Source organism: Pongo abelii, chromosome 23, assembly GCF_028885655.2.
Source record: "Pongo abelii isolate AG06213 chromosome 23, NHGRI_mPonAbe1-v2.0_pri, whole genome shotgun sequence".
Lineage (NCBI taxonomy): Eukaryota > Metazoa > Chordata > Mammalia > Primates > Hominidae > Pongo > Pongo abelii.
The window spans coordinates 45,390,946-45,417,066 of record NC_085929.1 but is presented as its reverse complement, the minus strand read 5'-3'; the positions used below and the strand labels follow the sequence as shown (position 1 = coordinate 45,417,066).

At 39.9% G+C, this 26,121-nt stretch overlaps 1 long non-coding RNA gene across 2 annotated transcripts in view; it reads right to left on the bottom strand.

Annotated features, from left to right (window-relative positions):
- The window catches only part of LOC103888973 (uncharacterized), a 39,796-nt gene that overhangs the window by 6,223 nt on the left and 7,452 nt on the right, over positions 1–26,121 (bottom strand). The window contains exon 3 of one of the 2 annotated variants that reach the window (XR_010139533.1): positions 2,624–2,862. The exons of the other annotated variant lie outside the window; for it this stretch is intronic. This is a non-coding gene — a long non-coding RNA (uncharacterized LOC103888973). The remainder of the gene's footprint in view (positions 1–2,623; positions 2,863–26,121) is intronic. 2 annotated transcript variants of the gene reach the window in all.

Below are 26,121 nucleotides of genomic sequence, written 5' to 3'. Positions count from 1 at the left end.
CTTGCTTTAAATCAAAAGCTAGAAATGATTAGGCTTAATGAGGAAGGCATGTCAAGAAACAAGATAGGCTGAAAGCTAGGCCTTTTCCACTATGCAGTTAGCCAAGTTGTGAATGCAAAGGAAAAGCCTTTGAAGGAAATTAAAAGTGCTACTCCAATGAGTACATGAATGATAAGAAAGTGAAACAGGCTTATTGCTGATATGGAGAAAGTTTGAGTGGTCTGGATAGAAGATCAAACCAGCCATGACATTCTCCTAAGCAAAAGCCTAATCCAGAGCAAGGCCCTAGCTCTATTTAATTCTATGAAGGCTGAGAGAGGTGAGGAAGTTGCAGAAGAAAAGTCTGAAGCTAGCAGAGGTTGGTTCGTGAGATTTAAGGAAAGAAACTGTCTCCATAACATAAAAGTGCAAGGTGAAGCAGCAAGTGCTGATGGAGCAGCTGCAAGTTGTCCGGAAGATCTGGCTAAGATCATTGATTAAGGTGGCCACAGTGAACAACAGGTTTTCCATGTGGATGAAATAGCCTTCTATTGAAAGAAGATGCCATCTAGAACTTTCATAGCTAGAGAGGGGAAGGCAATGCCTGGCTTTGAAGCTTCAAAGGACAGGCTGACTATCTTGTTACGGGCTAGTGCAGCTGGTGGCTTTAAGTTGAAGTCAACGCTCATTTACCATTCTGAAAATCCTAGGACCCTTAAGAATGATGCTAAATCTACTCTGCCAGTGCTCTAGCCTAGATGACTGCACATCTGTTTACAGCATGGTTTGCTGAATATTTTAAGCCCATTGTTGATATATACTGCTCGGAAAAAAAATATTCTTTTCAAATATTCTTTTCAAAATATTACTGCTCATTGACAATGCACCTGGTCACCCAAGAGCTCTGCTGGAGATGCACAAGGAGATGAATGCTGCTTTCCTGCCTGCTAACACAATGTCCATTCTGCAGCCCGTGGACCAAGGAGTCCTTTCAGCTTTCAAATCTGCATCTGGGCAAAGTAAATTGAAACCTACTGGAAAGTATTTATCATTCTAGGTGCCATTATGAACATATCAAACTACCAGGAGTTTGAAAGGAGTTAAGTCTAACCTTTGTGGATGACTTTGAGGAGTTGAAGACTTCAGTAAAAGAAAGAACTGCAGACGTGGGGGAAATAGCTAGAGAACTAGAAGTAGAAGTGAAGCCTAAAGATGTGACTGCATTGCTGCAATCTCATGATCAGACTTGAGTGAATGATGAGTCGCTTCTTATAGATGAGCAAGGAAAGTGGTTTCTTGAGATGGAATCTACTCCTGGTGAAGATGCTGTGAACATGTTGAAATAACAACAAAGCATTTTAAATATTATAGAAATTTAGTTGATATGGGCCGGGCGCGGTGGCTCACACCTGTAATCCCAGCACTTTTGGAGGTCGAGGCGGGCGGATCATGAGGTCAGGAGATCGAGACCATCCTGGCTAACACGGTGAAACCTCGTCTCTACTAAAAATACAAAAAAATTAGCCGGGTGTAGTGGCAGGCGCCTGTAGTCCCAGCTACTTGGGAGGCTGAGGCAGGAGAATGGCGTGAACCCAGGAGGAGGAGCTTGCAGTGAGCAGAGATTGCACCACTGCACTCCAGCCTGGGCGACAGTGAGACTCTGTCTCAAAAAAAAAAAAAAAAAAAAAGATATTTAGTTGATAAAGCAGGTTTGAGAGAATTGACACCAATTTTGAAAGGAGTGTTAATCTGGGTAAAGTGCTGTAAAACAGCATCACGTGCTACAGAGAAATCTTTCATGAAAGGAAGAGTCAGTCGATGTGGCAAACTTTATCATTGTCTTATTTATTATTTATTTATTGAGACAGAGTTTCACTCATGTCACCCAGGCTGAAGTGCAGTGGTGTGATCTTGGCTCACTGCAACCTCCACCTCCCAGATTCAAATGATTCTCCTGCCTCAGCCTCCCAAGTAGCTGGGATTAAAGGTGCTTGCCACCACGCCTAGCTAATTTTTGTATTTTTCACCATGTTGACGAGGTTTCACCATGTTGACCAGCCTGGCTCAAACTCCTGACCCCAGGTGATCCACTCACCTTGGCCTCCAAAAGGGCTGGGATTATAGCCGTGAGCCACTATGCCCAGCCCATTGTTGTCTTATTTTAAGAAATTGCCACCACCACCCCAGCCTTCAGTAACCACCAGCCTGATCGGTTGGCAGCCATCAACATCAAAGCAAGACCCTCCACCAGCAATAAGATTACAACTCACTGAAGGTTCAGATGATCATCAGCCTTTTTAGCAATAAAATATTTTTAAGGTATGTACTTTTTTAGAATAATGCTATTGCACACTTAATAGGCTACAGTATAGAGTAAACATAACTTTATATGTACTCAGAAACAATAAAATTTGTGTGCCTTGCTTTATTGCAATATTCACTTTATCACGGTGGCCTGGAACCAAACCCACCGTATCTCTGAGGTATTCCTGTACTTAGTCTCTTACACTCAACATCTTAGCAGTTCAACCAGCACTTATTGAATGCCTGACTTGTACACTGGCGAGGAATAAGGGAGTCCAATATGGGCCCTGCACTCCTGGAATTCACAGTCCTGGGTCTCCATCCCCTTCTATGAACTTACCAGCAGAGGTATGTGGTATAGTGGTGTCATGTGCTTCCCAGCTTCTCAGAGGTCTTGGTAATTGTAAAACTTTGTTCGACAAAGATGACCAAAAGAAAAAGTCCCATTTTCTTCTCCCTGGAAAGGTCTCAACAGCAGTATTCTTCGAAAGATTCCAGCCATTTTCCCCTCTCCTCTCAAGTCCTTGCTAACTTGATTCCCAATTCTTCGGAGAGGCTGGACTGAAGTCACCACTGACTCTGTGGAAAGTGGAAGGAGAGTGCAATAGAGACCAGCAGCTGGGCCGGGTGCAGTGTCTCACACCTGTAATGTCAGCACTTTGGTGGGTGGATCACCTGAAGTCAGGAGTTCGAGACCAGCCTGGCCAACACAGTGAAACCTCATCTCTCCTAAAAATACAAAAATTAGCTGGGCGTGGTGGTGGGCACCTGTAATCCCAGCTACTCGGGAGGCTGAGGCAGGAGAATCATTTGAACCTGGAGGTGGAGGTTGCAGTGAGTCAAGATCGCACCACTGCACTCCAGCCTGGGCAACAGAGCAAGACTCCGTCTCAAAAAAAACAAAAACAAAAAAAGAGAGACCAGTAGCTGTAGTTCAGGACCATGGACAGCGCTGATGGGTGCCTCCTGTGCCAAACAGGTGAGTCCTATCAGCACAAGGTCTTCTCTCCCTATACAAGAGCCAGTCTGAGGGCAGAACCCCCCTGCCTCTCATAGGTTGTGCTCTTGCTGCTGGAGTAACTGGATTTTCACCAGTGCTCATGTTGTGAACTGTTACAACCCTCCCCTCCAGGCTGGAAGATGGGGCTGAGAACCAAAAATACCCATTTGGACCCATCAGTGAAGAAAGGGGAGCTCCCACTGCTGGCTTCCGGGGAGAGCAGATATAAAGAGACCAGGATCTATAGATCTGTCTAAGAGCAATTCCTAAGCCAAGTTACACGGTGCTTTTCTGCTTTAAGCCTCGAAAGCCAGTCAATAAGATTCAGGCACAAGAGTTCACAGAGAATGGGTGCCCTAGCAAGGGATGCCCAGAGCCACGCTCATCCTTCTCTGCTGGCTAACCTGTGGTGCCTGGAAGTGCTGACCCTCTCCTTGAGACTGTTTTTATAGCAATGCCTGTGGCAATTCTGTTCTTCTTATGAGAACTCCTCTACTGACTCTTCTTATCCCTCCTAACCCCCCACTCAAGGAAATGAACAACACAAAGTCTGGGCCCTCTGTGTGCCTTCTCTCTACAGTCCTCTTTTCTTTCTCTCTCAAGCCTCAGGCCTCACCTCCCTGTCTTTGCCTCCAAAATCTGCTTTACCATACCAGATTTCTGGTACAATAAATGATCTCTCAAGAGAGAATCGTCGAGGGTGAAAGAAGAACTTGAAAGGATTTGACTTCTATCGTACAGGATGCAGTTTTTGCTTTGGATCGGAAATTAGTATGTGGTGCTTTCTCTCCTATCACCAGAATATGGAATTCCAGATAGATGTGGGAGCGGCTTCTCTCACTGCACACCTAATAACCTGCTTGCAGAATCTTTCTTCCCATCTCCACAGCTCTGAGCTCTGCAGGTTTGGAGGTCATGGTCATGGCTCCCAAGAGAGGAATCCTTCCACCAGAGGACACAACTGCAGCTCCATTGAATTGGATGTTGGGATTGCTGATGGCCATTGGGAGTCTTCATGCCACTGAGAGAAGCAAGGGGTTTCTCTACTGCCTGGGGCGACTGATCCCTATTACAAGGAGAAATTGGGTTGCTGCCACATGGTGGAGGCAGGGAGGACCACATCTAAACCCCCAAGGATGCTCTAGGATGCCCCTTAGGACTTCCATGTCCAACCATAAAAATAAGTGAAAAAACATGACAGTCAAAAAAGGCAAGACCTCTAAGGTTCCAGACACCTCAGGATGAAGATTTAGGTCACTCCGTCAGGCAAAGAGGCCTAGCCAGTTGAGAGCAAAAGATATGTACAAGGAAGAGTGGAAGACAGAATTGAAATGTCAACTACAACCACATGGCCTATTACAGAAACAAGGACTGTAGCAGTTGTGAACCTTTCTTCCTCGTTTGCTGTGTTTGTGTGTGTGTGTGTGTTTGTATATGTTAACCACTTTTTTTTCCTTCTTTCTCTCCCTTCCTATTATTTATTTTTTGATAAGTTTTGTTGGAAGTTAACTTTCCAATTCAGTATTTAGATAACGGAATATTCAGCCAGCACTGTGACTGGATTTGAGGGGTTATTAACATTGTCCAGAGATGGATACAATGCTGTTGGAATCTTTGCATCTCCCCATTTTGGGGAGAGACTGAGAATGTCTTCATTTGCATGAACGATAGTTGCATCCTGTTAAGTGTAAACATAGAGTTGACTTTTTTTTTTTTTTTCTGGAGACGGAGTCTCTGTCTGTTGCCCAGTCTAAAGTGCAGTGGCACAATCTTGGCTCACTGCAACCTCTGCCTCCTGGGTTCAAGCAATTCTCCTGACTCAGCCACCCCAGTAGCTAGGATTACAGGTGTGTGCCATCATGCCCAGATAATTTTTGTATTTTGGTAGAGACAGGGTTTTGCCATGTTGGCCAGGCTGGTCTCAAACTCCTGGCCTCAAGTGATCTGCCCATGTCAACTTCCTAAAGTACTGGGACTACAGGCATTAGCCACTGCTCCCGGCCTGTCCTCTTATTTGAAAGTCAGATTTGTGTATACAAATGCTGAGAAGCCAGAAAGATGGATTATGCCACTTACTAAGCTATTGTCTCTCTCTCTTTTTTTTTTTTTTTTGAGACCAGATCTCACTCTGTCACCTAGGCTATAGTGCAGCAGTGCATTCATGGCTCACTGTAGCCTTGATCTCCCGTGCTTGAGCAATCCTCCCACCTCAGCCTCCTGAGTAGCTGGGACTACAGGCACATGCCACCACGCCCAGCTAATTTTTGTGTTTTTAGTAGAGATGGTATTTTGCCATGTTGACCAGGCTGGTCTCCAACTCCTGAGCTCAAGCGATCCACCCTCCTCGGCCTCTCAAAGTGCTGGGATTGCAGGTGTTAGCCACTACACCTGGCCTACCCCTTATTATTTCTGTCTTAGTCTGTTATGGTTGTTATAATAAAATACCATAGACTGGATAGCTTATAAACACAGAAATTTATTTCTCACTGTTCCAGAGGCTGGGAAGTCCAAGATAAAGGCTCTAACAGATTCAGTGTCTGATGAGGGCTCACTTTCGCGTTCATAGAGGGTGCCTCCTGGCTATGCCCTCTCACGGCAGACACAGATAATCTCTTTTGTGCCTCTTGTTATAGGAGGCACTAATCCCATTCATGAGGGCCCCACCCTCATGACCTACTCACCTCCAAGTGCCCCTCTCCTAATACCAACTCATTGGGGGTTAGGATTTCAACATATGGTTCTGGGGGGAGACGCAAACATTCAGACAATAGTAATTAGCTTCCTTTTCTTTCTTTGAGTTTGTTTTGCCGCAGTTTTTTCCCTAACTTCTTGAGATAGATGGTTCGCTCATTAATTTTTAGTCTCCCTTGTTTTCCAATGTATGAAATTAAGGCTATCAATTTTTCTCTAAGTACTGTTTTAATTGCATGCCACAAGTTTTAATATGTGATATTGTCATCATCTTTCAGTTTAACATTTTTCTAATTTCCATTAGAATTTTGTCTTTGACTAATGGATTGTATAAAAAGTGAACATTTTCATTTCCAAATGTATTAATAATTTATTTTTTGTTGTTTATTTATAATTTATGCAATATAATCACAGAAGGTGATCTGTATAATTTCAGTCTTTGGTCTTTGTTGAGACTTGATTATGGCATAATATATGGTCATTTTTCACAAATGTTCCACAAGAGTTTGAAATGAATGTGTATTATCTAATTCTTATGCAAAACATTCTATAAATGAGCATTCAGTCAAGCTGGTTAGCAGTATTGTTCAAATCTTTTACACTCTTACAGGTTTTTTTTTCTGCATGATCTACCAATGATAGAAATATGTTAGAATCTTCCATAGTGGTGGTGGATTTGTCAAGTTCTTCTTGGGTTTCTTTTCTTTTTTCTGTTGATTCTTGCTTTATTAATTTTAAGGCTATAAGATATGTACAAGTTTTAAATCAGTTTATCGTCTTGGTGAATTAAAATATTTTATCTTTATGTACATACCCTCTCTATCCTTAGTAATGACTTTTTTAAAGAATATTTTTATCTGGGCCGGGCACGCTGGCTCACGCCTGTAATCCCAGCACTTTGGGAGGCCAAGGCGGGCAGATCACGAGGTCAGGAGATTGAGACCATCCTGGCTAACATGGTGAAACCCCATCTCTACTAAAAATACAAAAAATTAGCCAGGTGTGGTGGTGGGTGCCTGTAGTCCTAGCTACTCGGGAGGCTGAGGCAGGAGAATGGCATGAACCCGGGAGGCAGAGCTTGCAATGAGCCGAGATCGTGCCACTGCACTCCAGCCTGGGTGACAGAGCGAGACTCCGTCTCAAAAAAAAAAAAAACAAGAATATTTTTATCTGATGTTAATATCATAAACTTGCTTTCTTGGCACTTAAAAAATCTTTTTATTTTCAAGCTTTCTGTGTTCTTTGCCTTTTAATACATCTCTTAGAAAGTTGGATGGGGGAGAGGTAATCCATTTTGAAAATCTCTGTCCTCTAACTGGTGGGTTTAGTCCATATGCCTCTGTGATTATTGTTATTTTTTAACTCACCTCTATCATCTTATTCTCTTTTGAAATTTGTTCATGCTTCTTTGTTTTTCTTTCTTGGTTTTTTGGTTTTTGTTTTTTGTTTTACTGATTGGGCTTCTTTTGTTTTCCCTATTCCTATTCGTATGTCCTATTTCCTATACTGTTTTGAATTTATATGCTCAATTTCTTTTCTTTTTAGGGATAACCTTTGAGGCTCTGCATGCCTATATAACAAAGTTTAAAATTAATATCTTATTCTACCCCTTCCTGAAAAATTCAAGACCTTAGATTACCACTGATTTACTCCTTCTTGAATTACATCTCATTGTTTTTCAATATTATATTTTGAGTCAGAAGTTTTATTACTCACTTTTAAGAAGCAATCAATTTTTGGCTCTGTAGGTCTTTCTCTGTTGCCTATCTGCTTTCTTTTTTTTTTTTTTTTTTTTTTTGAGATGGAGTCTCACTCTGTCACCCAGGCTGGAGTGCAGTGGCACGATCTCGGCTCACCGGGAGCTTCGCCTCCCGGGTTCACGCCATTCTCCTGCCTCAGCCTCCCGAGTAGCTGGGACTACAGGCGCCTGCCACTATGCCCGGCTAATTTTTTTTTTGTATTTTTAGTAGAGACGGGGTTTCACCGTGCTAGCCAGGATGGTCTCGATCTCCTGACCTCGTGATCCGCCACCCTCGGCCTCCCAAAGTGCTGGGATTACAGGCGTGAGCCACTGCACCCGGCCTGTTGCCTATCTACTTTCTATTTATTTCATTTCCACTCTTATCTTTATTATTTCCTTCCTCCTGCATACTTTAGGTCTAATTTGCTCTTCTTTTTCTATATAATCAAAATGAAACCACAAAATCAAACCTCTTTCCTTTTCTAATAATAGCATTTAAAGCTATAAATTTTTCTCTAAGAATTGCTTTAGTTGCATTCCACAAATGCTGATAAAGCTAAAAGGAAAACAGAAAAAACACAATTAGAGTTGGAGATTTTAATACTCCATTTTCAGTAATTGACAGAACAAATGGATAAAAAAAATCAATAAAGATACGGTAGATTTGAACAACACTATCAACCAGCTTAATCTAAATGACATTTGTAGGACAGTACATCAAAAAACTGTAAAATATACCTTTTTTTTAAATGTACATGGAACATTACCAAGTTTAGACATATACTGGGGCATAAGATGTCTCAATAAATTTAAAAGGATTGAAATCATATAGAGTATATACTCTTATTAAAATGTAATTAAATTAGAACTAGTAACTAAAAAATACCTTAAAATATCCAAATTTGGAAATTAATATCTTTAATTTAACCATTAGAGCCTTTCGTTAAGAGTCATCATACTAATTAAGAAGTTGTTAATTTCATCAGTAAAAACTCATTTCTGACATTAAATTTACTTTTTAGCAAGCCTGAGGTACTGTTCTAGATAAGATAGCAAAAGTGGCCCCTTCCTCTGAAATCCACCTCTAATATGATGCCAGCCGACCTCTGGGACACACTGTCTATGATGAAGTGTTTTAAAGTGATTGCAGTCACTGTGATAAGCATGTTTTAGTTCTAAAACGAGAGTCTGTTGGTGTTAAACTCAGTTTTTGTCTGAGAGTGTCCTGAGGTGGAAAAGGAGGTGCTACTTGCTTCCCCCACTCCAAATTCTGCTACATATATAGACACACCTCCTTATCGACCTCAAACTTTTAACAGTTAAACAACATCTACTAAAACAAAGCTAGGAGTTCGCTTGGCCAAATTGGCCTAGGTTGGTTCACATCATCGGACACAGCACGTGACCATAAAGATCATTTTTGCAGGAGCCCAGCATGGATGGTGGCAAGGCAGTGTGAGCTTTTCACTGTGTTGTTGCGCTTATATGAACTAAAAAGAAGGAACAAGGATATGGGGTGTGGGGAGGAGACTACTTGGAAACAAATCCATGGCATTGGAATCAAGCTACTGTGAAAAGCTGGGAAGCAGCAAGCAAGTTTCTGTAAGTTTTGATTTGAGATGATGTGAAGGAAAGTAAAGATAAGTTGATTTAATAAAAAAGATGATAAAGAAACAATGGGAGAAGAATGGTAAAGAGATAGGATTGGATAAGAGCTAAAGGTGTAAAACCTTCTCAGAAGAAAACATAGGTGTATACGTTCATGACCTAGGATTCGGCAAGCATTTCTTTTTTTTGTTTGTTTTCTTTTCTTTTTTTTTTTTTTTTTGAGGTGGAGTCTCACTCTGTCGCCCAGGCTGAGTGCAGTGGTGCAATCTCAGCTCACTGCAACCTCCACTTCCCCGGTTCAAGTGATTCTCCCACCTCGGTCTCCCAAGTACCTGGGATTACAGGCACCTGCCACCACGCCCGGCTAATTTTTGTATTTTTAGTAGAGAAGGGGTTTCACCATGTTGGCCAGGCTAGTCTCGACCTCCTGGCCTCAAGTGATCCACCTGCCTTGGCCTCCCAAAGTGCCGGGATTACAGGCGTGAACCACCATGCCCGGCCTTGGCAATTGTTTCTTAACTATGACACCAAAAGCACGTACAATCAAAGAAAAATAGATTAAAGAGGCTTCATCAAAATTCAAAACTTTTGTGTGTCAAAGGACACTGTTAAGAAAGTGAAAAGACAACCCAGAGAATGAGAGAAAATATTTGCAAATCATGTACCTGAGAAGGGTCCAGTATCCAGAATATGTAAAGAACTCTTACAACTCAACAACAAAAAGATAACCTAATTTAAAAATGGGCAAAGGACTCAATAAGACATTTCTCCAAACAAGATATACAAATGGTCAATAAGCACATGAAAGGATGCTCAGCATTAGTCATTAGGGAAATGCAAATCAATATCATAATAAGATACCACTTACACCCATGGGAATGGCCAAAATGATCAAAGACAGATGATAAAAAGTGTTAGTGAGGATGTGGAGACACTGGAACCCTCATACATTGCTAGTGGGAATGTAAAATTGTGCAGCCTCTTGGAAAATATTTTGGCAGTTCCTCAAGAAGCAGAATTACCATATGACCCAGCAACTTCACTCCTAGATATATACCCAAGAGAAAGGAAAACATGTCCATACAAAAATCTGTGCATGAATGTTCATAGCAGCATTATTCACAAAAGCCAAAAAGTAGAAAAAAAATCCATCAACTGAGGAACGGATAAACCAAATGTCATACATTCATACAGGAGAATATTATTCAGCCATAAAAAGGAATGAAGGCTGGGCACAGTGGCTCACACCTGTAATTCCAACACTTTGGGAGGCTGAGGTAGGAGGATTTTTTGAGCCCAGGAGTTCAAGACCAGCCTGAGCAATATAGTAAGATCTTGTTTCTACAAAAATAAATAAATAAATAAATAAATAAATAAATAAATAAATAAGTACTGATACAAGGTGATGATCTTGGAAAACATTATGATCAGTAAAAGAAGCCAGACATAAAAGGCCACATTAGGCTGGGCGCAATGGCTCACACCTGTAATCCCAGCACTTTGGGAGGCCAAGGCAGGTGGATCACCTGAGGTGAGGAGTTTGAGACCAGCCTGGCCAACATGGTGAAACCCCATCTCTGCTAAAAATACAAAAAATTAGCTGGGTGTAGTGATGGGCACCTGTAATCCCAGCTACTTGGGAGGCTGAGGCAGGAGAATCACTTGAACCTGGAGGCAGAGGTTGCAGTGAGCTAAGATTGCGCCACTGCACTCCAGGCAACAGAGTGAGACTCTGTCTCAAAAAAAAAAAAAAAAAAAAAGCCACATATTAAATGATTCTATTTAATAAATGTCCAGAGTAGGCAAATCCATAGAGACATAAAGTAGATTAGTAGTTACTGAGGGCTGGGGGGACTAGAGAAAATAGGGAATGACTGCTCATGGGTACAGAGTTGGGTTTTTTTGTTTTGTTTTGTTTTATATGTGTGTGTGTGTGTGTGTGTGTGTGTTAAAAATGTTCTAAAGAGGCTGAGCGCAGTGGCTCACACCTGTAATCTTAGCACTTTGGGAGGCCAAGGCAGGCAGATCACTTGAGGTCAGGAGTTTGAGACCAGCCCGGGCAACATGGTGAAACCCCATCTCTAAGAAAAATACAAAAATTAGCCAGGCATGGTGGCACACACCGTCTCAGCTACTTGGGAGGCTGAGGTAGGAGGATTGCTTGAGCCTGGGAGGCAGAGGTTGCAGTGAGTTGAGATCACATCACTGCACTCCAACCTGGGCAACAGAGGGAGACTCTATCTCAAAACAAAAAATGTCCTAAAGTTATTTATGATGATGGTTGTACCCTGTGAATATACTTAAAATCATTTAATTTTACCACTTAAAAGAGTGAGTTTTATGGTATGTGAATTCTATCTTGTACCCCAATTTCTTAAGTAGGAAAAAGTATCATCAACAGAAGACCCCCTCCACTCACAGTCAGACCATGATGGAAGGTGGTGGGGAGGGAGAGAGGGAAGGAGAGGGTGAGGGAGGGAGGACAGAATGGGGTGAAGGATGGTAAGCACAGAATAGTGCCATGATTGAGGTTAGGATGCTTAGCATTATGGGAAGAGTTAGAAAAGCGTAAGAAGTTAGCCTAGCCCTGGTGATCAGCAACTAGAAAGAAGGTAATTTCTTTTTTCAGTCTACCAGCTGATCCATTACATGGGGTTATGACAAGGTCTGTTGAGGCAGACACCCACTGAGATTACAGAAACTAGTAAGGAGTGAAAATAGTTTACTTGAAATGTTCTCCTGAAGAACAGTTTAGAGAAGGCACTACTGTAACTGGCTCAAGTCCGGCTACTCGCTGCTCACAAGTCAAAGCATAAGAAGCAATGTGTGGCGAAAGGAAAGCAGCTTCTAGTGGTGAAATGCCAGCAGATGGGAGAACGGCCAGGCTAAAGCCCAAAGAAACCATCTTTGCCTTCTGGGCTGAGTGAAGGGGTTTAAGAAGGAAAAAGGTGTGGGGAATATGTGGGACTCATGAAAAGGGGGGTGTAGGTGTGCGTGTCTGGTTCTGATGGTTATCTTGAGTAATCGCTCTACAGAGGTCCACTTGGCGTCATCCTGACTTTGACCCAGTGGTGGTGGGCTAACTGTTCCTAACACCCCCTGAGCGGGAGGATTCTGCAGCTGGGTCTTTCTGCCTGGCTTGTTTCAAAACTGGCCCCTGGAATTTCTAAGCAAGCACATAATCAGATAAGCAAGCGCTGTGCATGGGAGCGCCTGGTGGGAAATGGAGGGGAACAAATAATTTCAAAGTTCTGTCAGTTTTATGATCTCTATTTTAATGGTAATGATGGTCAGTTGTGCCTGAATTCCAAAGGAGGGGGAAGGTGTAGCAAGGTGTGTCCGACCCCCTGCTTTCTGTCATGGACTGAAAGGTTTTTCAGGTTTCTTTGGGATTCCTTTTGGCCAAGATGGGGGAAGGTGGGGGAGGGAAAGGGGGTCCATTCTGTCTATTGGGAGGCTTAGGATTTTTTTTCTGTTTATATTCCGCCTTTTTTGTCTAAGTATGCTAGATGTAGCATCAATGGCCAAGCTTTTATGTTGTCCAATATCGATGCTATCTGCCCCAAGTTCATCACATCCCTCAGTGGAACCCCTTTGGCAAAGGGACTTAAAATCAAAAGACTTATAGCTAATTAAACATTCTAGGCCAGAGGGGAAACCCCCTTTAAGCAATGTAAGAGCCAAAAACCAAAAGCCAAAAGTCAAGGTTCTAAAACTGACTTCTCTATAAATTCAATGCATTGAACTACTGTAATCTTGGCTTGTAGAAATTATCTATACAAAACACAAGAATTTTGTTCGGCCGTTTAGGCATCTGTGTGCTAGTTTCAATTTGGAGGGTCTGAAATAATTTTATCTCTCAAAGTCAGCCCTTAAAATCTCATGCAATTGTCCCTGGGCCTGCAGGGATTGAATAGTTTCAAATTTTGAACGTAAAACAAAACATAAAGAATTAGCAATGTTTTAAACAAAAAGATCATAAGCCCTGCCTAGTTCTGAGGAGGACAGGAAAGGAAGCTCATAGGTCATTAAACATTTAAATTATTTAGTATCAAGGCATAGAACAAATTATATTATTTCAGATAGAGGCAAAATTATTAAATGAATCTCAATGTTTTTCAATACAAACCTATCCCGATGTCTCATGAAAGCAGTTTGCTTTGATTGTCACCCTCGCCCAGGTCTAAAGACGAGGCTTTGGCTAACTCGAGTTTGGTGTCAGAGACTGGCAGGAGCCAATGCCTTCTTTATATGAGATATGTGTACCCAGGAGTCAACGCCCTATAACTTAACAACACGAAGATTAGTTAATAGCACCTTTTAGGGCTTTTTTGAGGCTGAAGGTGGTGATACTTGAGTTCATGACCTGACTGGAAGCTGTAAAAAGATTTTACAGCCTTCCAGTGATTAACTTTTATAGCTTTGATAAACCTCAGCAGTAAGTCAGGCTCTTAATTTAGGATTTGATTTGAGGATGTTTGTCAAAGATGTTAAAAAGCTCAAAACTTTTATCAAAACAGAATAATGGTCATTGTAAAATAGTAGTTACTCATTTAAACAAGGAGATAACTAAAAGACTTTAAAGGCAATACAGAAGGATAAATGGACGTAAAAGCCTTAACTCTTTTAAATCTCAGGTTTTTTAAGCAATCAAAAACCTATATAGCTGGGTATGGTGGCTTGTGGCTGTAATCCCAGCATTTTCAGAGGCCGAGGCAGGCAGATCACCTGAGATCAGGAGTTTGAGACCAGCCTGGCCAATATGGTGAAACCCAATCTCTACTAAAAATACAAAATTAACTGGGTGTGGTGGTGCATGCCTGTAATCTCAGCTACTCAGAAGGCTGAGGCAGAATTGCTTGAATCTGGGAGGTAGAAGTTTCAGTGAACACAGATCGTGCCATTGCACTCCAGCCTGGATGGCAAGAGCAAAACTCTGTCTCAAAAACAAACAAACAAACAAAACCTAATAAAGACAGCATAGGGGCCAGGTGCGGTGGCTCACGCCTGTAATCCCAGCACTTTGGGAGGCCTAGGCAGGTGGATCACGAGGTCAGGAGATCAAGACCATCCTGGCTAACACAGCGAAACCCTGTCTCTACTAAAAATACAAAAAATTAGCTGGGTGTAGTGGCGGGCACCTGTAGTCCCAGCTACTTGGGAGGCTAAGGCAAGAGAATGGCGTGAACCCAGGAGGCAGAGCTTGCAGTGAGCCAAGATCGTGCCACTGCACTCCAGCCTGGGCAACAGAGCTGGAGTTGCCCAGCTCTGGAGTTTTTTTCAAAAAAAAAAAAAAAAGACAGCATAGGAATTACCTCCATAAAATGTAGAATCTTGTTTCTTGAGCCAGTTGCCAAAAAGGCAAAGAAAAACTTTCTGCAGTGTGACTGCTTCTCCTTATGGGAAGCCCATTTAGATAACCTGGAAGTCAAACTTGATGAAAAAACGTGCTTTAATTTAATTAGACACAAAAGAGTGTGTTCAAGATCATGAGTATAACAGGGGAATACATGACTCTTAGTAACTGCATGAGAAGTTTCCTGATTAACTGAAAATTTAGACATATCACGAAAACCCAAGACAACAGAATCAAATTATACTGGAGGAAACCACTGCAACCCAAGACAGCAGAATCAAATTATACTGGAGGAAACCACTGCTTTTACAGACTTCTAAGATAAAACATTTCAGCATCTGGCCACAACAGTTAGAACCAGAGGGGAAAAAAAATTACAGGAGCTGATGGACAAAGTTGAAGGAGAGTTATCATCTCAGGCCTTTTCAAAGGGAGAAAAAGCTGAATGCAGTGAGATACAACAAAAGCTGAACTTTTGAGATATTAATCTGAGAAGTTTTCAAAAGAAACAGTTTATAGAATTAAAAAGCAAATTTTCTTGTAATTTCATTAAGAGCAAATTAATAGCTTAAGAAAGCCCCATTTTAATATAGGGGACTGTTCTTTAGAAATACTATCATAAATAATTCCTTTTTAATCATAGCTAACTTAACCACAAGACAAAATTCCTTTTATAAGCCTGGCATGGTGGCTCAGGCCTGTAATCCCAGCACTTTGAGAGGTCGAGACAGGCAGATCACCTGAGGTCAAAAGTTTGAGACCAGCCTGGCCAATATGGTGAAACCCCGACTCTACTGAAAATACAAAAATTAGCTGGGTGTGGTGGCGCACGCCCTTAGTCCCAAATACTTGGGAGGCTGAGGCAGGAGAATCATTTGAACCTGGAAGGCAGAGGTTGCAGTGAGCCAAGATCACTCCACTGCACACTAGCCTGGGAGACAGAGCAGACTCCATCTCAAAAAAAAAAAAAAAACCCACAAAATTCGTTTTATAAATTCCCCTTCATGAATATTTTGCAACTTACACAGACCATCTATGACATGCTTGGAATTTCTGACTTGTCTTATACTTCTCTCTTTCCTAAATAATCATTTTTCTTCAGGACAAAAATTTATCATATGAGGCTATATTTTTATACAAAATCATTTTCTTTTCTTTATAACCTTTCTTACCAAAAACACATCTTCATAACCACAACTTTCTTAACATCTCTCTCCTACTTACTGGTCCTTTCTACCTTCTTTTAGAAGTAACTTTTAAATAACCCCCAAATTACATAAAAGTATTGTGTTAGTTTTCAATAACACAACTTACACGTTATATATTAATTAGAATTTTTATTCTTGGTAACCTTAAATTTTAGTAAAAACCTATGAAGCAAGAAATCCTGAACTGTTTGTTAGATATTAGCATTTTGTAGATGAAACAACTATTCCATAATATTATAAACCATTCCATAATATTACATTTTCCCATATTATAACATTATAACATGTTTTCACACATTATTTTTTTCTTAATTGGAAATGACCCAGACATCCAAAAAAGCATCTATTATTTAATTCAAACTAGTGTCAAGATTTTAAATTATACAAGAAGTCCGCTTACAAGCATTTATCTCATTTACATGTACTCAATTTTTTCCATTTTTATCAGTTTATCTAGATTGCTTCTGAAAACTGAGATGTTACACAAATCTAGTCATTATTTAAATTTATTTCAGCCTCAGCAACATGGAGAAACTTCATCTCTACAAAAAAATACAAAAATTGGCTGGTACCACATGGTGGTACACACCCATAGTTCAGCTACTTGGGAGACTGAGGTGGGAGGATCACTTAAGCCTAGGAGGAGGAGGTTGCAGTGAGGCAAGCTTGCACCATTGTACTCCAGCCAGGACAACAGAGCAAGACCCTATCTCAAAAAAAAAAAAATAAATAAAGTTATTTATTTATTAACCATTTTAAAAGTCTGAATAGCAGGTGAACACCCAAGAACCTTAAAGGTAAACACATTTTGCCAATAACTCAGAAGATTCAGCTGTTTTAATTAAACCAACAATCTAGTCTTTTTGTCAAAAAAAAATTACACAAATATAATTTTGGTTTTGTTTGGGTTTATAGCCCTATAACCTTTATGTGAAACTCTGACACCTTAACATGTAGACAGAGACAAATATAAAACCATTTGGTTAATAAACTCAGACGAAAATGTATGCTGACAATTCTGAAGACATTTCTATCAATAATTTTAGTTTTATTTACCAAAGATTCATGTGAATTTGAAAAGCATCTGGACTTATTTAATTTATGAGTACTCATTTACTTATAATCCAATTTGGTAGCATGCTAGACACAGTATACAACATAATACATGTATGTACACACAAGCATATCTAAACATGTATACCTACATGCACAAAAATCCAATAGCTTTAACTTTGGAACCCCAGCCATAAGATAGCAGTACAGACTCACCACTTTATAAAAGATATCTGGATCCAAATTATTTTTCTGATGAAATTGGAACCTGTTCACATGGCTAAGGAAAGCTGTTTGCCCCAATTTAAGGAAAGCTGTGAACCAAAATTTGGGTAAGGTAGTTTCTATGGAAGTTTGGTTTTGAAAACCTTTTTACCCTTCTTTTTTCTGAAGTTTCAAGTGAGTTTCTAGTGTTCCCATTTTAGCTAGAACTGGCTGAAATATATAAGAAAAACAAAATATCCAAGTAACGTGGAAACAGTAAGTTTTATCTCAACACCAGTAGCTTAATAACAGCAGATTCAAAGAAGGCAGAAAAGAAAAGAGAAGTAGAGAGCCTTAGAAGACCCTGCTTAACTGTAGAGTTGCAGGTTAACCATTTGACCTCTGAATTTCCCTTACTGTAATTTGCCTATCAGCTTAAAATGTGCACAAAAGTTGGCCATAATATGTAACCAGGTGGAGTCTCAGATTGTCTAGAAAAGAGAGTTGACTTGCTTTCTCCCCCCACAAAGCTTGACATGGATTCAGGAAATACTCTGGAGGTCTCAGAGAGGATGGCAAAATTAGAGGCTAGGATATTGGAAACTTTCTCCCCTGGAGAGAAGAGAAACAGCCCATCTTGATGCTTTCTGACCTAGTCTTGGCGGGTGGGATGGAGACTAGTCCAAAGCACCCTTGGAGAAAGGGGTAACACTAAACAGAGACACAAACACAGACAGATTCCATGCAGACAGAGCACTTCAAACCAATCCCCAAAGAGGGGAGACTGGAGAAAATTCCTGAGATCTTGTGTCAAACCCAGAGGGCACCACAGAGTGACCTGTGTTAGGTGCAGATAGCATGGAGGCTCAGATGGCACCAAGATGACCTATACTAGGTCCAGGTGGCTGGACAGCCCAGATGGCAGAGACAGACAACCCCAGGTGCACTCTGGTTGACTTAGCCAGTCCTGAAGGCCATCAACTTACTGAATGCTGCTTTCCTTACACCATCAGAGCATGATAGCACCTGATGCCATGAAAAGGAGGAAAAAGAAAATACCCCAGACAAAGGCAGTCTCTGCATCTGCTGGGAATTCCCAAGGCCCCAGTCGCAGGGTCCACTGGCCACAAGTAGCTAGCATTTGCAAATGTCCCTGCCCTGCCTGGTACCATGAGTGGGTAAGCCTTGGTCCACTGCCTGGGCAATTGCTCCACTCGCTGGAAACCAGGCCTACAGGCTGAGCTGCTCAAAACACACACCTCCTCACTCAGGAGCCAAGTTTGTAACCAGCTCAAGTCCAGCTGCTCACTGCTCAGAAGTCAAAGCATGAGAAGCTTGGTATGTGGTGAAAGGAAAGCGGCTTCTATTGGTCAAATGCTAGCAAATGGGACCACGGCTGGGCTCAAGCTTCAAAGGAAACGTCTCTGCCTTCTGGGCTGAGTGAAGGGATTTAAGAAGGAAAAAGGTGTAGAAAACATGTGGGCGTGGTGCAGGAGAATGCAGGCCTGCATGTCTTGTTCTGATAGCTATCTCAAGTAATCACCCATCTGGAGGTCTGGTTTGTGTCATCCTGTCCTCAGCCCAGTGGCGGTGGACTAACTTCCTAACTTCCCTTGAGTGGGAGGATTCAGCAGCTGGGTCTCTCTGCTTGGCTTGTTGCAAAACTGCCCCCTGAAATTTCTAAGCAAGCACATAATCGGATAAGCCAGCACTGTGCACGGGAGCACCTGGTGGGAAAAAGAGAAAGAATTTCAAAATATGTTTCAAGGCTGAAAGCAAGAAAGGAAAAAAAAAGTTTTAAAATGCATTTTGAGGCTGGGATACTTGGTTACACTACTCCTTGGCTGATACTGTAGCTGGGATGATCGGTTTACCTCAGAGATAAAGGAAAGGAGGAGAGAAGTTTGTGGTCTCAGGTCACATGCCACTATTGTGGTCAGGCAATTAAAATAGTAGTGAAGGAAATTAAAGATGCTAAATTTATAAATGCAACTTAAAGATTAAAGTGGTTGTAAATGGAACCAAGCATTAATCAAATCTCTAGCAAGAGTTTGTTCAAATGTGCTCTTCTTAGAATAATACAAAGTGTAAAATGAACTTGAAATCTCAAAAATAACTAGGATTTTGAGTTTATACATTTAATAAAGAGAATATCACATTTAAAAAAATAAAAGGTCTGAAACGACAGCATTTCACTTGTCTATTAAAAGTGGAATATCTGAAAAATCAGAAATTAATCAAAATGAACATTTTTTTCCTCGGGTTAAACTCAGAATATCGCAGCCAAAAATAGAGATAAATTGTTCATATTTCCAATAAAGAATCCTACTCTACTAGATGACACTAAATAGATACTGAAATTTAAGTGTGTCTGTTTAGAAGTAACTCTGACTTCAGATTATTTTACGGATAGAAAACTTTTCCTCAAGGAAAGAGCTTGGTGTATTAAATTTAAAAGATAATCTCAAGATCTCAGGTATGACTCTGTAAAGCATATATAAATTTTGTTGTTTTTCTAAATTTTTTTCAAATTTGAGAGATGGTATGTGTTCTAAATTACAGTTATAGGGAATGTATAATGAAAGCCAACATTTTAAATTTAATCTGAATTTTAAAGCTTAGTAATTTTGTTAGTTTCCGTAAGGTTAAGTGCAATTACTACAAAATACAAAATTGGGAATTGGAGGCATAGCACAGTCTGCTTCCATGCAAAAACCTGAATTTTTGCACTAAAACTAAATAGGCAAAACCTTCTGCAAATGTATTATCATAGGACCACAATTGAAGTGTACTACAATGGAAATGTGATACAATTATAAAGCCTACTGTCTTTTATAAATTGGTTGTAGTGGAAATTATGTAAATCTAGGCCAGGTACAGTGGCTCACATCTGTAATCTCAGCACTTTGGGAGGCTGAGGCAAGACTCCTGCTTGAGTCTGGTAGTTCAAGACCAGCCTAGACAACATGGCAAAACTCCGTCTCTACAAAAAATAAAAATAAAAAAAAATTAGTCGTGTGTGGTGGCACACACGCCTGTAGTCCTAGCTACTCGGGAGGCTGAGCTGGGAGGATGCTTAAACCTGGGAGGCAGAGATTGCAGTGAGCCAAGATCAAGCCACCACCCTCCAGCCTGGGTGACAGAGCGAGACTCTGTCTCAAAAAAATAATAATAATAAATAAGTAAATAAAGAAAGAAAAGAAAAGAAAATTATGTAAATCTATAAAAAAATTCCACTTGAACTTTTGGGGTAAAGAACCAAAGGCACAATAGCTTCTTGCAATAATTATGTATTATTTTTAGTTTTTTAAATATAATGTGGGCATATTTCATAATATGCTTTGAGAAATTTGAATTTTAAACATGAGTCTGTAGACATTTGGTTTTATCAAAAGCTCCTTAATAAATTAGAAGTTTTACATTAGGATTACCTGCAATTAAAATATAAACACAAACACATATGGAGTGAAGCATGCATTTTCACCCATAAATTAGAAAATTTTAGGGCAAACCTAAATATTTTCACATATTAACCATATGGCACTCCAAAATTTTAAGTAGTCTTTTTAAAATTCCTCTAAGTGGGCCCAATGTGGGTTCATGCCTGTAATCTCAGCACTTTAGGAGGCTGAGGTGGGAGGATCACTTGAGGTCAGAAGTTCGAGACCAGCCTAGCCAACACGGTGAAACATCATCTCTACTAAAAATACAAAAAATAGCCGGGCGTGGTGGTGGGCACCTGTCATCCCAGCTACTTGAGAAGCTGTGGCAAGAGAATCACTTGAACCTGGAAGGCGAAGGTTGCAGTGAGCCGAGATCACACCACTGCACTCCAGCCTGGGTGACAGAGTGAGTCTCCATCTCAAAAAAGAAAATAATAATAATAATAATAATAATAATAATAATAATCTCTCCCTAAAACCTAGCCTGCAACATGATGAAACCCTGTCTCTACTAAAATACAAAAATTACCTGGGCATGGTGGTGCATGTCTGTAACCCCAGCTACTTGGGAGGCTGAGGCAGGAGAATCGCTTGAACCCTGGAAGCGGAGGTTGCAGTGAGCAGAGATCGCGCCATTGCACTCCAGCCTGGGCAACAAGAGTGAAACTCCATCTCAAAAAACAAATAAATAATTTTAAAATAAAATTCCTGTAAGTGGGCCAGGAGTTCAAGACTAGTCTGGCCAACATGGTGAAATCCCATCTCTACTAAAAATACAAAAAAAATTAGCCAGGTGTGGTGGTGCACACTTGTAATCCCAGCTACTCAGGAGTCTGAGGCACGAGAGTCACTTGAACCTAGGAGGCGGAGGTTGCAGTGAGCCAAGATCGTGCCACTGTGCTCCAGCCTGGGCAACAGAGGGAGATTCTGTCTCAAAAAAAAAAAAAAAATCTAAGTGTGTGTGGAGATGGTTAGGTAAAGATTCAAGACGGTTTTGAACTCAGATAATACTACTTGGGAGAATAATTTGGATTTATAGCCTGAAACCCTGATGTTATCATACAAAATCTGAAATATCAAGTTGATAAAGAAGTGTTATATGTGATTAAAAAGAAAATATGTGTCTCCAAAAACGGAGCAATGCAAGGTGAGGACAAACCAAACCAAAAATCTATACAATGTGAAGAGGAAGGCAGTAAACAGGGTAAAGTAGGATGGAAAGGAGACTTCTGCAAAGACACCTTGTTTTACAGTTTTCACTTTAAAATAAAACAAATTTTACATAAATACAAAATAAAATTAAATCAAAATAGAAAAAAATCCCTAAAAATTGAAAACAAATTTAAACAAGCTAAACTAAAATATATCAAGTTAGTAGCATAGACACATTAAAAAATTATTTCATGCTACTTTAAAACACAGTATTTTAAGTGTACATTCCTAGTGGAAAATATTCTAAAGACAATAAGAACTACATAGAAATGTCAAACTATATTCAGGTTCTTGTTGTTAGTAGTAATTTTGAAATTATTAATTTTGGAATACCTATAGGTATATTATAGGATAAGCCAAATAATACATACATTTGTTCATTAAAAAAACAAAATTTTCAGTTGAGTGCATTGGTGCACACCTATAGACTGGGAGGCTGAGGCAGGAGGATCACTTGAGCCCAGGAGTTCAAGGCTATAGTGTGCCACAATTGTGCCTGTAAACAGCCATTGCACCCTAGCCTGGGCAACATAGAGAGGCCCCATCTCCAAAAACAAAACAAAACAAAACAAAAACCAAGATTTTCAGTGAAAGAAAAAAATACATACAAGTATTAAATCAAATATTTTGAGTTAAACTCTTGTAATCATAAATTTGAATTGGAAATATCAGTATGAACTCATAACTCTTTTCTTTTAGAATGACTAATTTCCTAATATGTGCACTGAAAATCCTGGAAGGCATGAAAACACACTAGTAATGATCACTCCTCAGTCCCCAGATTGTGGTCTCTAAATATCATTTTCCCCTAAAGGAACTAACATTTCTTAACAAAACAGCTGGTTCCAGGTCTGGGGCAGGAATTGTAAAAATTGCCTAGAATATGTTGTGTTAGACAAAAAGGAAGCCATCACAGACTGCTGGGATCACGTCAAAGGACACAGAAGTCAACTTGAAGGGTTCTTTGTTGTTTGGGTTTTTTCTTTTTACCAAGATGGGTTGATTTAACAGTAACCAAATAGTGCATGAGGGAAATTTCTTTATAGAAGAATTTCAGCTACTAAATGCAGAAAAATGATAGGGAATCACTATTTTACAATCCCTAATGAAACTATGGATGTAGCCAGTGATCATCAATGAACGATAAATCCATTAAGTGAAAGATGAATAGGGAACTTCATAAGGAAGAGATTAGGCTGATAGCACCTGAAACCATTTATGAAAATTATCATTTAAAAAATGGAGACAACCAGACCTTACATGCTTTATGATGTGATGAAATAGGAAGTAAGAGCATCACTTGTGAATGTTCTTTCCTAAGTAAATAAATCTGAACCTAATTTAGCTAGCTAGACATACATACTGGTTAATAGAAAATACAGGGGATAGAAGAACAAGTTAAAAGGCACCACAAGGAAGCAATCAGCTAAATCCAGAATGTAGGACACGCCACTCCAAAATGACCAGATTTTTAATAAATTAGTGGCATGAAAATAAAACAAGGTTCCCTATAGAATAAAAGAGACAAGGAACAGCAACAAAATGCAATATGTGGCCTTTGTTTGAATCCTGATCTGAAAAAAAACCTGAAACGATGCTTTTGAAACAGAAAAATTTGAATATGAACTGAATATTGAATGACAGTAAGAAACAATGTAATTATTAGACAGTGATTATATAAAAACAAAATGTCTATATGAGTTAAAGATGCATAATGAAGTATTTACAGGTGAAATGACATGATATCTGAGATCTACTTTAAAATAATATAGAAAACAAAAAAAGAAAAATAAGGAAATAGATGAAACAAGATTGGCAAAATATTTATAATTGTTGGAGACATAATTGGTACATGGGTGTTCACTATATATATACATATTATACACTTTTTTTGAGATGAAGTCTCAAATATATATAACATATATAATAATACATAATATATTATATATGTATATATACACACATTTTTTTTTGAGATGAAGTCTCATTCTGTCACCAGGCTGGAGTGCAGTGGTATGATCTCTGCTCACTGCAACCTCTGCCCCCTGGGTTCAAGTGATTCTCCTGCCTCAGCCTCCCGAGTAGCTGGGATTACAGGCACGCGCCACCACACCCAGCTAATTTTTTAAATTTTTAGTAGAGACAGGGTTTCACCATGTTTGCCAGGATGGTCTCCATCTCTGGACCTTGTGATCCACCCACCTTGGCCTTCCAAAGTGCTGAGATTACAGGTGTGAACCACTGCACCTATATCACTATATTGTTTTTTACTAGTGTATATATGTGAAATTTTCCATAATATAAAGTTTGCAAAGGAAGCAAAATAAACGTAAAATTTCCATTACAGGTAAGATAAAATAGAGAAAAGAGATTGGTTAACATTAGAATGTATATGATAGGCCAGATGCAGTGGCTCATGCCTTTAGTCCCAACACTTTGGGAGGCCAAGGCAGGAGGATCACTTGAGCCCAGGAGTTCAAGGCTTCAATGTATATGATAAATTGCAGGGTAGTCACTGAGAGAATAAAAACAGAATATAAAACTTCCAAACCAACAAACTGGAAAAACAGAAATAAGAGAAAAATCTTCATCTATTCAAAACAGCCCAAAAAAGAGCAAGTTATAAACAACAGGAAAAAAAATAAACAAGAAAATAAGATGTAGTCATAAATTCATATACAGGTAATCATAATAAATTTGAATTAATTAAACTTTCCTGTTAAAAGGCAAGGATTTAACGGCATACTGCAAATGTGATGCTCAAAGGGAAATTTATAACAGTAAATGCCTACATCAAAAAAGAGAGATTTCAAATCAATAACCTAATTTTATACCTTAAGGAATTAGAAAAAGAAGAGCAAATTAAACAAAAAGCTAGCAGAAAGAAGGAAATAATAAAAATAAAAGATTAGCATGGAGAAAAATGAGACAGAGAATAGAAAAACAACAGAGAAAATCGACAAAATCAAAAGTTGATATTTGAAAAAAAATCAACAAAATTAACAAAGCTTTAGCTAGACTAAGGAAAAAAGAAAAAATGCCAAGAACTAAAACCACAAATGAAAGCGGGGACACTACTACCAACTTTATGGAAATAAAAAGGATTATGGGAGAATAGTACACCAACAACCAACATATTGGGTAACCTAGATGAAATGTACAAATTCCTAGAAACACACAAATTACCAAAGCTGGTTTGAGAAGAAATAAAAAATCTGAACATAAATCTTACAAGTAAAGAGATTGCACCTGTACTAAAATGCTTCCCAACAACAAAAGTCCAGGATTGGCCGGGCACAGTGGCTCATGCCTGTAATCCCAGCACTTTGGGAGGCCGAGGTGGGCAGATTGCCTGAGGTCAGGAGTTCCAGACCAACCTGGCCAACATAGTGAAACCCTGTCTCAACTAAAAATACAAAAAATAGCTGGGCATGGTGGTGCACGCTGGCAGTTCCAGCTACTCGGGAGGCTGAGGCAGGAGAATTGCTTGAACCCGGGAGACGGAGGTTGCAGTGAGCCGAGATCTCGCCACTGCACTCCAGCCTGGGAGACAAGAGTGAAACTTCGTCTCCAAAAAAAGAAAAAAAAAAAAAAAAAGCACATATACATCTTTCAGTATTCAGAGTGGGGGAAAAAACAGAGGGCTTCAAGGCAAAAATAAATAAATAAAATAACTTGAGATAAAGTAAGTCACAACATAATGATCAACAAATATTTTTTGAGTGCCTACTGCATGCCAGGCACTGTTCTAGGCAGTTCCACTATGACAGAGTAATCATATTATCTGGAAGTTATGGCAGTTTTGTGTCTTCTGTCCCAATGTTATACCCTTCTTTCATTTTTCCTGGCCCTCGTCTACTTTAATGTTTAATAGAATGGTGAAAGTAAGTTTCCTTGGCTTGTTACTGATCTTAACATTTTAATATTTACTAAAGTCTTCACTGTGGGGAATTTTTAAAAAAATACATCTTTTATGGCTGAGCGTGGTGGCTCATGCCTGTAATCGCAGCACACTGGGAGGACAAGGCAGGCGGATCACCAGAGGTCAGGAGTTCAAGACCAGCCTGGGCAACATGGTGAAACCCCATCTCTATTAAAAATACAAAAGTTAGCTGGGCGGAGGGGTGCACGCCTGTAATTCCCAGCTACTCGGGAGGTTGAGGCAGGAGAATCGCTTGAACTCAGGAGGCAGAGGTTGCATTGAGCCAAGATTGTGCCACTGCACTCCAGCCTCGGTGACAGAGCGAGACTCCATCTCATAAAATAAACAAATAAATAATAAAAAGACATCCTTTATTAGGTTAAAAGAGTTTCTTTATATT